The following is a 16,348-nucleotide window of genomic DNA, read 5'->3' as shown; positions in this document are numbered from 1 at the left end:
TTCTAGGATGGAGACGACGGCAGTCGGAGAACTTCTTCTGGTAGCAAACGCCCGTCAAAAAGAGTCTTAATGCCCCGAGGTGTAGGGTCGGACCTAGATTCAATTTTACAGCCCCAAAGCTTAGCCTTGTGGTGCCATCCTAAAGAAGAGAGTGTCTCTGAGCCTGTGCAGAGTGTTGCCCACTGACTCACGCACACGTCTGGAATGCTAGAGACTTATCCAGGCAGAGAGGATGGTTTTCATAGGTGCTATGGAGGCAAGAGGGAGAGGAACAGGAGGCTTAAAGTTTGTTGACGCTTAGCCCCAGAACCTGTTTGGAAAGCTAGATTTCAGTCCAGGGACTCTTGAAGCGCTGATAAATGGACCTCTGAGCATGTGCCAAGTGCATTTCTCACACTTCTGGAGGAACATCATATATTACACTACTCTGCAGGTAAGATTAAAAGCTGAGGGTTTCTGTCCAGGACACTCTCATTCTAGCAGTCAAGTACTGGGATAAGGCCTCTTTTTGGATAAGGACATAAGAACAGACCTGCTGGATCAGGCCAATGGCCCATCTAGTCCAGCATCCTGTTCTCATGGTAGTCAACCAGATGCCCCATTGGGAAGCTCACAAGCAGGACCTGAGCGCAACAGCACTCTCCCCTCCTGCATTTCCCAGCAACTGGTATTCAGAAGCACACTGCCTCCAACAGTGGAGGCAGAAAAGAGCCGTCATGGTTAGCAGCCATTGAAAGCCTTATCCTCCATGAACTTGCCTAATCTTCTTTTAAAGCTATCCAAGTTGGTGGCCACCAGCCCATCACTGTCTCCTGTGGGAGCGAGTTCCGTCGTTTAACTATGTGCTGTTGTGTGAAGAAGTTGTTTTGTTTGTCTGTTCTGAATCCTCCAACAATGGCTACACTCTGATGATGGTAGTGTTGGAATATATGTGGTTCAACTCCAACTTGGGTTGAGGCTGCATGGAGTTAAAAAAGGGTAGCTAGAGAGGAGACCTCTTGGTTGCTAGGCTATACCTATCCCTTTGATCTCCTGCTCTCTCTCCCTTCCTGCTAGACTGATATGCAAAGGATGTTGATCCCAGTTCCTTCTCTCCTTCCCAGTCTTCTTCTTTCTCTTGAGAGGGGAGCAGACATATTCCTTTGTCTCTCCCTCTCCTCCAAGCATGAGGGCAAGCACTGGGCTCAATGTTTGCTTCTCCAACTTAGCTAGTAGTTAGCTAGATATAGGACCCTTTCCTATCAAACATGTACTTCCAGAATAGTTATTTCTTATTTTAAAGCTTAAAGTCTCTGCCTGACTAGTTTGCAGGGAAGGTAGAATCTTAGCAAAGATTCAAACACACACACACACAAGCTCGCTCAATACTCTCCGTTCCGCAGTGCAACTCTGCAGGGTCCTACAGGACACTGGGCCCAGCATCCTATAGGTAGGTGGTTACAAAATGTTGCCCATGGAGGCTCCACACACACCGCCCCTGCCTACCTCACCTACCCTCCCAGCCCTCCTTTCTCTACACCTGATGCTATTCTGGGCAATTAGACACCCCACACCTATTACACACCTTCCCTAAGCATTCCAGCAACTGGGAGAATCTCCAAGAGCAGCCATCCATTCTGGAGATTCCCAGTCATAACTCCTCCCAAATGTTTTCAGTTGACAAGGGCACATCTTGGACTCCACCTTCTTAATGCACACACAGAGGGATCTCCATTCCTTGGAAGAACAAAAGGAGTCAACCTGACCCAGCTTCCTCTTTCACACACACAGAGAGTACAAAGTCTTATCAACACATCAACAAAGTCTTATCACTTGTAGAAACACATTCTGTTTGGGGGACCCCAGTCATTACTTCTGGAAATAAACCCCTTATTAGTCCAGGTGCCAAATTAATGGTCCTAAAACAGTGGTGCTGGCGCCTATTGGGGCAGGTGGGGCGGAGAGCAGAGAGCCCGACAGTAGGTGGAGCCAGAGCCAATGGCAGGCAGAGCTGACTAATGCTAGTTTTGCCCCCGTCCTCCTCCCTGCTGAACAATGGTGGCACTGAGATTAAGAAGAGGGAAGCTGACAGCCAGGGCCACCCCCTGGACTGGATATAAGTAAGAAGGCAGGCAAGTAGGGGCTGGCAGAGGTTGGTGGGGCAGAGCCCCAATTGCCCTAATGGACCAGCCACCACTAAATTAGATGCATCTGTTAATTTCAGTGGGTTTGTTCTGACTACCATTGGATGCAATCCCATGACTTGTGCTCCATAGAGCACATACTTGCGCTAACATATCCTTTGTCAGGAGAAGGGGATGAAGAAGAACCTGTTTAGCTGTACTACTTCAATATGTAGTGGTTATTTGCTTGTATCCTAGTAATTTGCCATGAGTTCTCACCATTTATTATTGTCTGAACGCATGTTCAGCTTTCTCCGTTACTGTAAAACTGGAGCCAAATATCTCAAATTGCCCAAAGGTTACACAGTGGCATTGTCTGGTTTTGGCATCTGCGCATAAAGAAGATATGAAAACAATGAAAACATCCTTGGTACACCCACATTCCAGGCTGACCCAAAATAGAGAATTTGGCACCCAGACTCTGCCATTCCCTCTAACAAGTCAACACAGGTGGTGAGTGCCAACCGAAAAGGAGTCCAAACAAGGCCACTGAGAAATAAGAGGAAGATTTTGGCATAATCAGGGAAACCCCATGGTTTGTAGAAAAATTAAGTATTTTTTTAAAAGAATACTAAGATCCCCCCTTTCACTACCACCCCAAAAAACACTCTACTGAAAACGGAGTATGTTCAGTAGCAGTGGTGGCTGCTGGCTCCATCATGTCAGTGGAGCAGTGGAATCCACTCCAGGTTTTATTCCAAACTTTCAATGAGCTGTCCAAGGTGCTTCAGCACTTTGGACTGCTCGTTGAAAGTTCAGACTAAAATCCAGCGTGGACTCCACTGTCCCGCTGACATAGAGCTACCAGCCGCCACTGCTCGGTAGCCATGGAATATTTCCTGTCAGCTGGCCAAGAAAATTAGAAACCAGGAAGGAGATTGTGATGCCCTGCTTGGAGGGAATGGCTCACTGAAACCCTGAACAGGAACTCTGCTATTAGGAGGGCATTTACCCTGCAACATTTTGTTGCAGATCACATTTGTTTCCTCTGCTGGGAAAACATCTGGGTTTCCCCATTTATCAAGCCGGTTGCTGGCTGCTCAATACCATCCCCTCTCGTGTACGGAATGGGGAAGCTCATAGTTCAACAGAGCACATCCCATGCATGGCATCTCAGCCCAAAGTGGAGACTGCAGGTGGCAGAATGAGTAAAGGCCTGCTGAGATCTTTGAGAGGCGCTGCCAGGCAGGGGAAACAACAAGGAGTGTCACACAGCAAGGGTTCAGTCTGGAATAAGGCAGTTTCATCTGTCCCTGCAGTGATACTGCTAGGGCCAGCTATGAGGCACAGATCCAGGGCCCATGAATTAGCTGTGTTTCATCTAGCTTCAAGGTTTTACTAATTCCAATAGTTCCTCTCATGGTTAATTTTGTGCTTAATTTTTGCCCTTAATTTTTCCAATATTGTGTCCCCTTGATTGTGATTTTTCAAAAAATCATTTCTTATAGGCCTGGCACCAGTTCTGAGTGCAAGCGCGATTTCACGGCCGCTTCTTCTCCTTCCCCACTTTGCTCATCCAACGAGCCCAGTTGCAAGTCCCTGATATTTCCTGATTAATGCACAAGCCCTCCCTCCCACGGCCGTCGTGTGCTGTTCGTTCATATCTCCTCTATTCACAAAACAAGGCCGCTCCAAACAGAAGCTGTCAATGAGAATGAAAGATGGCTGTCTCCCCCTCCCCATTTCAGGACCCTCCCCATCCATAAATGAAGTGGGGATCTTTGTCTCCCCTTGTGGTTTGTTGAGACTCGATAAGGCCTTCGATTGGCATCCCCTTATCAAAGCAGGGGGAAGGGGCTCTTGATTTGTGGAGTTCCAGGCACTGATAACTACACATGAACACTCTCGCCTCTGATTGATGAAGCCCTGTGCACTCCGTTATTGTGTCTTGCATGCATTGTTACGTCTGCAGCCTTTGAGAGATACTGGGGAACACCTCTGCTAACACCTACCATATGCCCCCTGTCTGTTGATGTCTTTTCAAAACCCATCGTTCATTTTGTGCTTCCACCAACACATGCCTTCTTCTGCACAGAAACACATAGCACTTTGCTCCAGGGGATCCTGACAGTATCTTCACTCGCACGTTGCTTCCCAGATTAAATCTGCACCAGCTTCTGTTCTGTTCTGGCTGTAGCTCTTTGTAGTTCTACAAAGTGGATACACTGATGTATTTGTGCCTGAAACATTCTTCATGCGAGATAGAGAGAGAACTTTTTTGGGGGGGGGGGTCTGCATGTATTTGGTTTTCTCTGGGCTTGTCCTACCTTGCATGAGAAGAACATTTGCACGTTTCAGTTTTGGGGTTGAAACTAGTGAGAACATTTTCTGAAAAACTCTGTAGGTTGTGCAAATGTTCACCCTTTTTAAATATACTAGCCCTTTCCAACCCTTGGGTCCCCAGATGTTGCTGGACTACAGTTCCCATCATTCCTGACCACTGGCCATGCTGGCTGGGGCTGATGGGAGTTGCAGTCCAACAGCATCTGGGGACCAAAAGGCTGGGAAACGCAGTCTGAGGACGATTATTTTCCCTAAATGCTGGTACTTTCTTCTGACGGAATTAGGAACGTGGATAATCTCATCTGATCAGGGATCACATTGTGAACAGGATAATATAATGTTGGTGTCACTGGGTGACAGTCATGTAAGTTGACACCATTGTGGCTTCATTGTATCAATGAGGGAAAATAAAAGTGAGGGCAAGTGAAGGCCATTTAAATGGGTGAAGTATTGAAAGTCACTTAAAAGCGGAGACCTTTTTTGAGACTGTAGATGAAGGAAGGTGGAAACTCAGATTTCCTGCCTTGGGCAATGGAAAGGGGGAGGAACTAACCTTCTTGACACTGGACTCATTCAGAGGTCCGATTCACACATCCTCCTAATGTCATGGAAGCCTCTCTCTGATTGTGAGATTTCCTATCACTACAAGAACCCCACTTATGGGCCCATCGACACCTGTCTTTCCCAACTAATAATCACCCTGTAAATATTCTCATTTTTAAAAAATGTGAATAACAGCTGGATGAAATAGACAGATATTGCCCTTGTTAGAAAAGAATCATCGACTGGATCTAACCAACATTTTGCTTGGGTACTTTAAGCTGATTGATCAAGACTGAAGAAGAAACCTAGCACAGAACCTCTTAACCACAACAACAATTGTGGCAGATCCTTAAAGACTTCTGAAATGGCAACATTAACAGAGTACTTATGAATGAAGGAATGTAGGCAGCACATGAAGACTTTCATCCAAATGGGGGCTGCATAAATGGACCCTTGTTAAACAATTGCATGTTGTACTGTTTAGCTGTTTGGTAGGAAATACTGAGCCCAGATACCCAGCATCTCTTTCTGAACAGCTGGCCAACTATATCACCAATTTTATAATAAGTCTCAAAAACTAGGCTGGGAGAAGAACTGGTTGCACAACATGGGCTTGTGTACAGAGGCTTGTTTTATCTGTGCACATGAGTCTCAAGGCTGATGCAGGGCAGAAGTGTCCTGAACAGGCATTGTCTCCCTGTATTCAATAATTTGGAAATTGGAGTATAATGTGAATATAAATGCACTCAGCTTCTTGTTTATGCTATAATTGTACATCCCAAAATCATTTTGTGTTGATGCACAATTCATAATTCTGTATTTATCATCATCATTATAATTCATTCTGTGTTACTAAGCATACAGAAAGAAAGAACGAATCCAGGTGCAACAAAAACGCTAATTCACTTTTAAGTGACTCAGCCGTTTTCCTTTGAGACAACTTCTTACTGATAGATTGCAGTCACATCTGTGCACAAAGCCAATGGATAGTTGTCCTTATTTTCACATGTATTGCTGCCTAGCTTTAGGCAAAATGTGACACAATCAAACTTTCTGTATCAAGAAAACATCAAGGGATTTTAATTTCTATAATCACATTGTCATTATTTATACTTTTATTTCCTTCATTTACATTTCAGCCACATATGGATATCTTCTCTATGAGAGGAGAACTGCATACATACCATAGATTTAAAGCACATGACTTCTCCTGAAGAATCCTGGGAACTGTAGTTTGTTAAGGGTGCTGGAGATTGTAGCTCTGTGAGAGGTAAACTACAGTTCCCAGGATTCTCTGGGGAAAATAATGTGCTTTAAATTTATAGTGTATATGCAACCTTTTAATGAAAAATCAGACAAATGTAAGATTAAAACACCTGTCTTTCACCATGTTTACTTGCAGTCAGAGTTTGAAAATATTGGGGTCACCCTAACCCAGAACCAGTACATGGGGATTACATTCATTGCACCTGATGGAGGTCTTGTCAGCCCATAACAGTTGATCAGTCAGGGCTGGTTGCCAACATTTTTAGGTCTGTGGGCACATTTGGAGTTTTGGTTGAGTCCCATGAGCACAACCCACCCTGGTCACTGTTAGAATAAGCAAACTTGCATGTTCCCTTTAAAGGATATTTGGGAAATATCCCGTTTACCAGTGATGTAACTTCCTAAAGGGTGTGGTTACCTGGCTTCTCTTCCTCCTCTTTTGTCTGGTAGTTTTTGCATATTCTCCATTAAGCCTGAGGAGAGTGAAGCATGCACATGCTCCTCTCCAAGATGACCATTATCATGGACTGAGACTTCTACTTTTATTTCATCTAAGCTAGAGTCTATGTTTCCTGAACATATGAAAGGTCGTGAGTAAACATTCTTTATCTTTTACTGAAGAAGATTGTGTCTGAGGGAAAGGGTGGACTGGTTGATTCTCATCCTGCTGCTTGTGTTTATATCTTTGCTAAGAAATAGGACCATGAAACTATTCCTATTTCACACATATTTTTTAAAATACCAACAGTCACTTCCCCTTCCCCATATCATCATTTTGTCCCAAGGAGACAGAAATTGAAAACATGTATGTATACACACTTTGTTTTTCCAAGGGATCTTGCTAAAAGTCAGATCCAGTAGAATGAATAGAATCAAAAGAGGAAGTGGGGAACTGTGTCACTCTTCTAAGTTCCCCTTTCAGCTCCATGTACTTTTCAAGGGAGAAAAAGGTAACCACTCTTACCACCTGATGATCCGGGTGGATGTGTGGGGGACTCTGAAGCTTTAAGAAAGGATGCCATTGTGCCCACAGGTGCCATGTTTGCAACTCCTGAGGATTTCTGGATTGAAGCCTACTTTGTTGTTGTTATGTGCCTTCAAGTCGATCATGACTTATGGTGACCCTATGAATCAGCGACCTCCAATAGCATCTGTCGTGAACCACCCTGTTTAGATCTTGTAAGTTTGAAAATAATTACTATAACTGTTATAGAAATACATCTTCACATAGTGGGGAAGACTAGGACCTGTGTACTTGTTTGGTCTCTTGTCCAAGTGCTACAACTGTGATGGGAAACATTGGGGACCCTGCTGCTATCCTTTCGTGGGGTTCTTTTGCCTTTAAAGCAGATTTGGAATGGACAGCCCTTCAAACAGAGGATTGTCCCCTGCAAAGTAGGGTCCATAGCCACCTTAATCTGGGACCTGCAGGAAATCCTGAATATCTCTTTGATTTTTGGGAGGGGGTTCTAGTTCTTATTGCCACAGAGATTCCTGGAAAATATATGGTGAGTTTCTACTGAATGTAACAGATCCTATCCTCAAAGATAGCCCAATGAGCAGAGTTCTACACTCAACTGGCAGAAAAAAATATTCTGGGGTAGTAATATCCATGTGGAGTGTCAGAGGCAACACCCAGTGTAACCCTTATGCCAAGAGGACTCTACTAGGAAAAAGTGAGAAACTGGGCAGACTTTAAAAAGCGCAAGGCAGGAGTGAGATCTTGTAGGTGCTCTATCCACAAAAATGGTGTAACGTTATTCCTACTGCAATAGACATCCCTATAGTTAAAACATCCCCTTTGAAGTCAATGGAGAGCCCAAAATGACTGCATTGCCTACATTTAACCCATCCCACCCACTCCACAGCCGCAACAGAGGACTGGATTCTGATTAACTCTGAAGATTAACTCTGCAGCCAATCACAGCACACCAGCAGGAGTATATAAAACCCAGCAAAGAGATGTAGATGGAATCTATCAAAACAAGGATCACGGGGCATTTCTTTTCTTCTTTCTGAAGAAATAGGCTTTTCTTCAGTCTGCTCCTATGGATATGTAACAGGTGCCACCAACCTTTCAGGGCCCATTGATCCAAGAAATTCTCACGGAACTTCTTAATTTTTACATAGGGTGACAACACAAAAGCACCAACAGATTGCAGAACATTATATGTGAACAGAGAGGGCATCCCTTGTAAAAATTATGTGGATCCATGAGGATTCATACCTTGGATCCACACCTCAGATCCATGTTTTTGTGCCGTTGCAGTGCTGGAAAGCACCAGAGCGGTGATTTTTATGGTTGAGCCAATGGAGACAGATGTGATCTGTGATCTCTCTCTCTTTCTGTGTGTATGTGTGTGAACAAATCATACAATTTCAAGTGGATATGCTTTACTGGCTCTCACTTGTGTGTGTACCTTCATTGTCTCTCATCCCACTGACTCACTCCTCCCCCTGCCTCCCCTCTGGCTGCTCTATTTTCCTGCCCTCAGTCTCCCAGAGTGCTCCCCTTTCTGTCCTCCCTTCCCCCTTTCTCTTTTACTCTCTCTGTTGCTCCACTTTCTGTCCAGCTACTCACATGCTGATCAAGCCTTGAAAAGCAAATAGAGCTGAAAGAGGAAGTGGGAAAGAATGTCACTCTTGCAGTTTCCTCTTCCACTTGTACCTCCTTTTTCGAGGAGGAAAAAAATGTCACCATCCTTGCCCACCTCATGATGAAGTTGTCAAGGGCACCACCAAACTGATGGGCACTGTGCTGGTGACCCCAGGGCTTTCACAGTATTGCTCTCTGATACAGGAGGCCTGGCTTCCAGTCTTTCTGCCTCTCCCTTTTCCCAGCTGAGCTGACTGTTGCCCCAAAGCCCAGGCTGAGCTTTCTGAACACTACATTCACACTGTGCTGAGGCAGGACCTGTTAGCACAGGCACTTAAATAATGCAGACAGAGTCCAGAAAGAAAAGTCCGGATAACATTTTGCTGAACAAAATCAGTATATAGCTTGAGAAGAACGGAACAGAGAGGTTTTGCCTTAGGTCAGGCCTTGTACATAGCAGGGAGACATATAACGAAATATACCTAGGAAAAACTCCCGCAGAACTACATAGCTAATCAGAGCACATGCTACCTCAGCAAAGATCATGCAACTCTGTCTGGTTGCTTAGTTAACACCAACAGAATTAACCCTTAAGTTACAAACTGAATTATCCCTGCTGTTGCACTTCCAACAGGACCAGGCTTTCATCACATCTTTATCACAAAAACACAGAACTTTGCTGAAAGTTTGGAAAGAGATTCTTCCTGGTGTCCTTCTACTGGGATGTGTGTGTGTGTGTGTGTATGTGCACGTGTGCACATGCACAGAAGCCATAATGGAATTCTGAACTTAATTGTGACCTCAAGGAATGAATGGAATATTAATAGTGGACCTGATGTTTTCTCTGCGTAGGGCCAGCTTTATTGCTCCAAAAAGTTTGGCAAGTAATTTCATAAGGCAGAAGACATCTGTAGCTGTTTCTCTTGTCTAATTCTCTGCCAAAAACAAAGCAGGCATTTACCCAGGCCAGCAGTCACTCACATTCAGAGGAAGCTCAGATTTTTCCATTATCCATTTGGGAAGCTTTTAAATTTTCCCAATGATGCAGATTATATACAGCAATATTTTTAAAAAGAAAGCTTCTGGCCAAACATGTCTTTTTATGACAAGGAAATGTATATGCGTTATGTCTCTGGAAAATAGTCCATGGGTATTCAGAAGTGTGTAGGAGTGAACAGTAACCACATCTTGAAAGAAGAAAATAAGTACTTTGTTTTGCTCCTTAGTAAAGGGTTGCCTACCACCTCTATGGATTTCTCAGACACTGTCCATTTTTATTTTATTGAACAAGATTCATGTACCAGTTGATTGTAACAAAACCTCAAAGCGGTTTACAAAAAGCATAAAATAAAACATTAAATTATCAATAAAAGACAGTTAAAAACAAGTATTTAAAACATTAAAAACTAATTACAATCAACAATAAGCTAAAAACAGATTAAAATACAAGTCACTTCTGCATGTCTGGAATGACTTGCCTAGACTAACATGTTTTAAGCAGGCTCTATAATGAGAACAGCAAAGGCACCTGCTTGATGTCAATAGCCAGGGAACTGCAAAGTAGAGATGCTGCCACACTAAAAGTTTGGTTTTTTACAGCTGTGAAACAAGTATTATGTGGCACCTGCAACAGTACCACTTCTATAGATCAAAGGAGGTGACTGGGCATGTATGAGGTATGGCAATCCTGCAAGTAAATGTATCCTAAGGGAAAATGTTATCATGGACAGAACAAGTGGGTCCTGCAACAAAATGCTGTAGTATGGAGTGCTCCTTGATTAGGAATCCTATCTCTCCAGTCCATTCCCTGCTGTTCTGTTTTCCTTCCCCTCCTCCCATTTGCCAGCCAGCATTGTGGCCACTGAACATGGTCACTGGCCTATTTTTTGGAGTCCCCCATATTAAAAAAAAACCTTTTTCTTTTTTACTTTCCAAACCTTGAGGTTCCCCAATGCCTGCTGAGTTCTCCCTTTTGTGCATGGCTGGTGCCATTTTGCAACAGCACTCACAGCGTGAGCATCAGAAATTGAAGAAAGGATTTGTCCATTTTTTAGAAAACAGGCCAAGGTAGAGTTGTGCGCCTGAACCAACTTTAATCAATCCTGCCTTATTTTCAGAAATATTTGTCTAAGGGCAGAGAGGACTTCTGAAGGAAGCCAAAGAGCAAACGATCATTTGAAAGAAGAAGAAAAAAAACTCAGAGGAAGTTGCTTTATGAGAGCTATAATCAATAAGATTACAATGACTTTTCTTTGCAGTGCCGATTCGGAAAACTAATACTGATTTTTAAGAAAAGGAGCTTTAAGGAGCATCGGGTATTGGTGATCCATTCCCCAGCATCACACTTCATAATTAAAACAATATGGCCAGTTGTTGTTCGGTTGCTGCAATATGCTCTTTGGTATTTGACCATCACCCAATTTATTTAATGTCTCCCCTTTCCATATATATAAAAATGTAAGCCCTCATGCCCTCACACAATGTGACGGTGGGGCAGGGCTGGGCGAGCTACATGATGGCAGTGTTGGAGGGCCCCGGAGCCATACAGACCATACGGGTGGAGGTTGCGGCAGCGCTGGAGGCCATGCAGGCCTTGTGGGCAGAGGCTGTGTCAGTGTCAGAGGCCGTTAGAGGCTATGAAGGCCTTGTGGGCAGAGGCCCGCATAAGGTGGGAGGGCTGTGGCTTGGGCCTTGCTTGGGTGGGTAGGAGGCTGGTGGTAGTGGCCCAGCAGCAGAGGCAAGAGGGTTGGAGTTGGGAGTGCCAGTGACTGGTGGTTCGGGGTGGTGATGGAGAGGGTGGTGGTGAGGGGGTGGGGGGTGGCATGGTGGAGTGTGTTTCTGTTTGTGTGTGTGTGTGTGCATGCACAAGAGAGACACACACACACAGAGTGTCCTTGTGTATGTGTGTGTATGTGTGTCTGTCCGTGTGTGATTGGGGGGTGTATGTGGGTGTGGGGGTGTCAGGGCAGGAGGGGATTTGGTGACCCATGGGGGCTCTTGTGACCAGTGGGGGGAAGAAGTGCTTTGGCAACCCATGGAGGAGTGGGGGGAGCTCCGGTGTGGATAGCTTTGGCAACCTGTGGGGGGGGGAAGGGGGAGCTTTGGTGACCCATGGGAGGGAGGGGGAGTTTTGGCGATGGTAGGTGGGGTTGGCGAGCAAAGCAAACAGGAGCAGAGCCCCTAGTTTGAAACATATGTGAAAAGCTCCTGGAGGGGCAATTAAAATCAGAGAAATGGCAGGCAGGAAAAGGTTTAAGTGGCTGCTTTCCCCACCATTTTTCTGGCCTCAGCCATCCCTTCCAAAAGACTTTTTCATCTAGAAAAAGGGGATAATCTGGTTACTGTTACATGAGTTTCCCCCCTTTTATTTTGACTCTAAGTAAGTTTGTTTCAAGAATAGCAGCCAATACCAGAAAGTTCACTACCCTTTTCAATTTTCTGCAGTTTCCTAAGTATTGTTTCAGTTTATTGGATTGATCTCCTTCAGGCCCTTTCCAATATGTTTTGGATTAGAATCCTTTATCTCTAGATTATGTTCTGGATCATCACAGAAGGCTGAAGTCACTCTGGCACAGGGGCATAGATAATTCTGCAACTACAAATTTTGTTAGAGCAAAACAAAATATGTGTTCCCAGAATTCCTTGGGGAACTCCTGATAGTGATGCTAGTTTGTCTTTGTAGGCTTGTCTGAGACTGAGCAGAAATGACTCCTTTTTTTCCATCCAGAAAAATGAGCTTCTCAAGAATATACTCCAAAATCCATATTAGGGTAATACCATTATTAGGCCAACCAAAATATAGAGCATAAGCATTTTAGGCCTCCAGAACTCTTCATCCAACTAGATCAGGGGTAGCTAACATGGTGCCCTCCAGATGTTACTGGACTCAAACTCCCATCATCCTTGCCCACTGGCAATTCTGGCTGGACTGATGGGAGTTAGAGTCCAACAACATCTGGAGGGCACCACATTGGCTACCCCGGACTAGATTATAAGCAAAGTGAGGAGGGACATGTGTCTCCATTGGCACCTGCAACTGGTCAGAGTCTTAACATAGAATGCAGGAGGAGGTAGAAGAGATTCAGATGAGGCTCTTTGAGGTGCCATGCTGGTATGGTATCAGGTTGTACTCTGGGAAGAAGAAACATAATAATGGCTGATTCCCCATCTCTGGAATTTCTAAAAAAGAAAAAGCTGTTGTCCAGGTCTGTATCCATTTTTAGGTGAAACACACAGGTTCCTTGATCGGTGGAGAAAGCAAGAAAAAAGAGCAACTAGGCATTAAAAAATGTAAATGTACTGCCTTCAAGTGGATTCCGATTTATGGTGACCCTATGAATAGGGTTTTCATGAGGCTGAGAGGCAATGACTGGCCCTAGGTCACCCAGTGAGCTTCATGGCTGTGGGGGGATTCAAACCCTGGTCTCCCAGATCGTAGTCCAACACCTTAACCACTACACTACACCACTACATTAAGAGAGGGGGAAATTAATGTTTAGGGTGATGTACCTAGTTGGAAAAAAAGTCAATCAGAGCCACATTGGGCAGCTTTACCTAGTGTAATCTGTATGGATTATTGGTTTGGCCCTGTGGGTGGAGAAACATTTAAGGAGGGGGCTGTTCTTGTCAGTTTTTGTTCAGAAAGAGAGAGAACTGGAGAGGAACAGAGGTGATCATGCCATAGATCAAGGGATAGGCTTTTGTCACCTTGAATTGGGTAATGAAATTATAATTTATGTGTGTAGGAGGGAATGGAAGAGTAAATTCCTCTTAGTGGCTTTATGTATTTGTATCTGCCTTGTATTTTATTTAGAGCTTTTAAGGTTTTTCCCTGTGGCAACCCTGATCTTCCTATCTTGGACTTCTCTGCAAGCAGCTCTTGCCCTGGTGCCTCGTTTGATGCATGAAACTTTGGGAATCATTATATTCTGAACACATATCTTACATTCTGTTGGGGACATGTTGCATTGTTTTTGCTGTATTTGCTACCGCTGTGTGTGTGTACGGCCTTCATGTCGATTCCAACTTATGGCGACCCTATGACTCGGGTTTTCATGAGGCTGAGAGGCAGTGACTGGCTCAAGGTCACCCAGTGAGCTTCATGGCTATATGGGGATTTGAACCCTGGTCTCCCAGGTCGCAGTCCGACACCTTAACCGCTACCCTGATTAAACTTGCAAACTTTTGCAAACTGTAATTGGAGGGAATAAAGTCCCATCTCCAAGTTGTAAAATATCCTCTGCCTCCACTTTAGGATCCTGCTGTGTGCATTACATAGCAAATACACAATGGGCTGAAGGATTAGATGCATAACTCCATGATGCACATTTATCTATTTATTTATTTATTTGATTTATATCCCGCCCTTCCTCCCAGCAGGAGCCCAGGGCGGCAAACAGAAGTGCTAAAAACACATCAAAACATCCTAAAAACAGACCTTAAAATACACCAAAACAAAACAACTTTAAAAACATTTTTTTAAAAAGCTTTAAAACATCTTTAAAAAAGGCTTAAAAAACATACATTTTTTAGAAAACATATTAAAAAGTAATTCCAACACAGATGCAGACTGGGATAGGTCTCAACTTAAAAGGCTTGTTGAAAGAGGAAAGTCTTCAAAAGGCGTCGAAAAGATAGCAGAGATGGCGCCTGCCTAATATTCAAAGGAAGGGAATTCCACAGGGTAGGTGCCGCCACACTAAAGGACTGTTTCCTATATTGTGCAGAACGGACCTCCTGATAAGATGGTATCTGCAGGAGGCCCTCACCTGCAGAGCGCAATGATCGACTGGTATATAAGGGGTAGTAAGACGGTCTTTCAGGTATCCTGGTCCCAAGCTGTATAGGGCTTTGTACACCAAAACTAGAACCTTCAACTTGGCCTGGTATTTGGACTTGCTATGTAATTCAGCAACAGCACCAGAAAAAAAATATTGGGAAGGGGGATCCAGACACCAGGAAAAAAAACTGGGGGGGTCACACAAGGGCAAAGGATAGTTTTAGGTGGGCAAAATATAATGGGGGGTGAGCTGATGATTTGGGAGGGCACTTGCCCTTCCCTTTGTCACCACCCCCACAAATATGCCCATAACCTTATGCCCTTGGCAACTTTTTTTTTGATGACAGCCCTGACCAAAGGCTAAGGGCCAGTAAGATTGACTTTACCCACTTCAGTTGATCACTTTCACTTCCTTTTTCTGTCTCTCTCTCTCTCTGCCTGTATGTGGGACTCACTCAGAGCAGCTGAGGGTGCATCAGGAGAGATCTCTATGGACGTTCTTATTGGGGAGTGGGGCACTGAACCTCTGCCTGTGTTTTCTTGGCTTGCTTGGGAGATAGTGGCTGAGCACATATTGGAAGTCTCTGTGCTGGACTGAGCCCCCTCCACAGCTGCAAGTTGCCTCTCCCTATTTTATGCATTTGGGTTGGATCGAATAATTTAACCACTTAAAGCTGAGATTTGTTCCAAGAATAGATGATTATGAATTCACAAGTGGGGCCTGCACTGCAACACAATGTTGCAGCGTGGAGTGCTCCTGTTCAAGGCTGGTTACAGCTCTGTCTTCTTTTAGGTTACTACATTCCATTCTTCCTCCTTTCTGGTGTTCCCCCTCCAAAAGCATTCCATGGCTACTGGGCATGCTGAGAACTTAATGGGCTGGTTTTGGCTTCTCCTCACTGCACCCTGGAGTTTTCTTCAAACAATTTCTTTTTAACTTTTGCAAACCTTGGGATTCCTCCAAGCCTCCTGATACCTATTGTGTATGTACGATGTTGTTTTGGCTACATAAGCAAAGGCACTTGGAGACCTGAGATCAGTACTAGTATATTGTTGTTATATACCTTTTAGTCAGTTGCGACTTATGGCGACCCTATGAATTTTTTTTATATATATTAACAGGGTTTTCATGGTAAGAGGTATTCAGAGGTGGTTTACCATTGCCTTCCTCTAAGCCTATGGCACCCGGTATCATGGCCGCATTATCGTGGGCCCTAGGCACTTTTGCCTTCGTGGGCCCCTCCCACCATAATAATATCAATATTAAAAATTATTTTTGATATAACTTTAAATACTTCAACATTTTATTTTTTTTCTCTTTTAGGCAAAATTTAATAAATTTCCGTGGGCCCTTAAAGTTTCATTTTTTTCTGATGTGAGAAAAAAATTAAAACATTTTCTCCGACCCTAAAAGTTTATTTTCTTCTTCTTCTGATTTTAAAAGAAATTAAAACATTGTCATGGGCCCCTAAAAGTATCGTGGGCCCTAGGCACTGTGCCTACTGTGCCTAATAGATAAGTCAGCCCTGCCTGGTATTCCCAAGCGGTCTCCCATCCAACTATTAATCTGGCCTGACTCTGCTTAGTTTTCGAGATCAGATGAGATTGGGTGTGTTCAGGATAGTATGGCTGTAGACACTAACACATACATACGCCATTTATTATAGTGAATACTGAGAAGAGCAAAATGAGCAAATGGGTTGAGAGCTATTGGGTAAA

The sequence above is a fragment of the Rhineura floridana genome, chromosome 1, assembly GCF_030035675.1.
Source record: "Rhineura floridana isolate rRhiFlo1 chromosome 1, rRhiFlo1.hap2, whole genome shotgun sequence".
In the NCBI taxonomy this organism is placed as follows: domain Eukaryota; kingdom Metazoa; phylum Chordata; class Lepidosauria; order Squamata; family Rhineuridae; genus Rhineura; species Rhineura floridana.
This window is presented reverse-complemented; position numbering follows the sequence as displayed.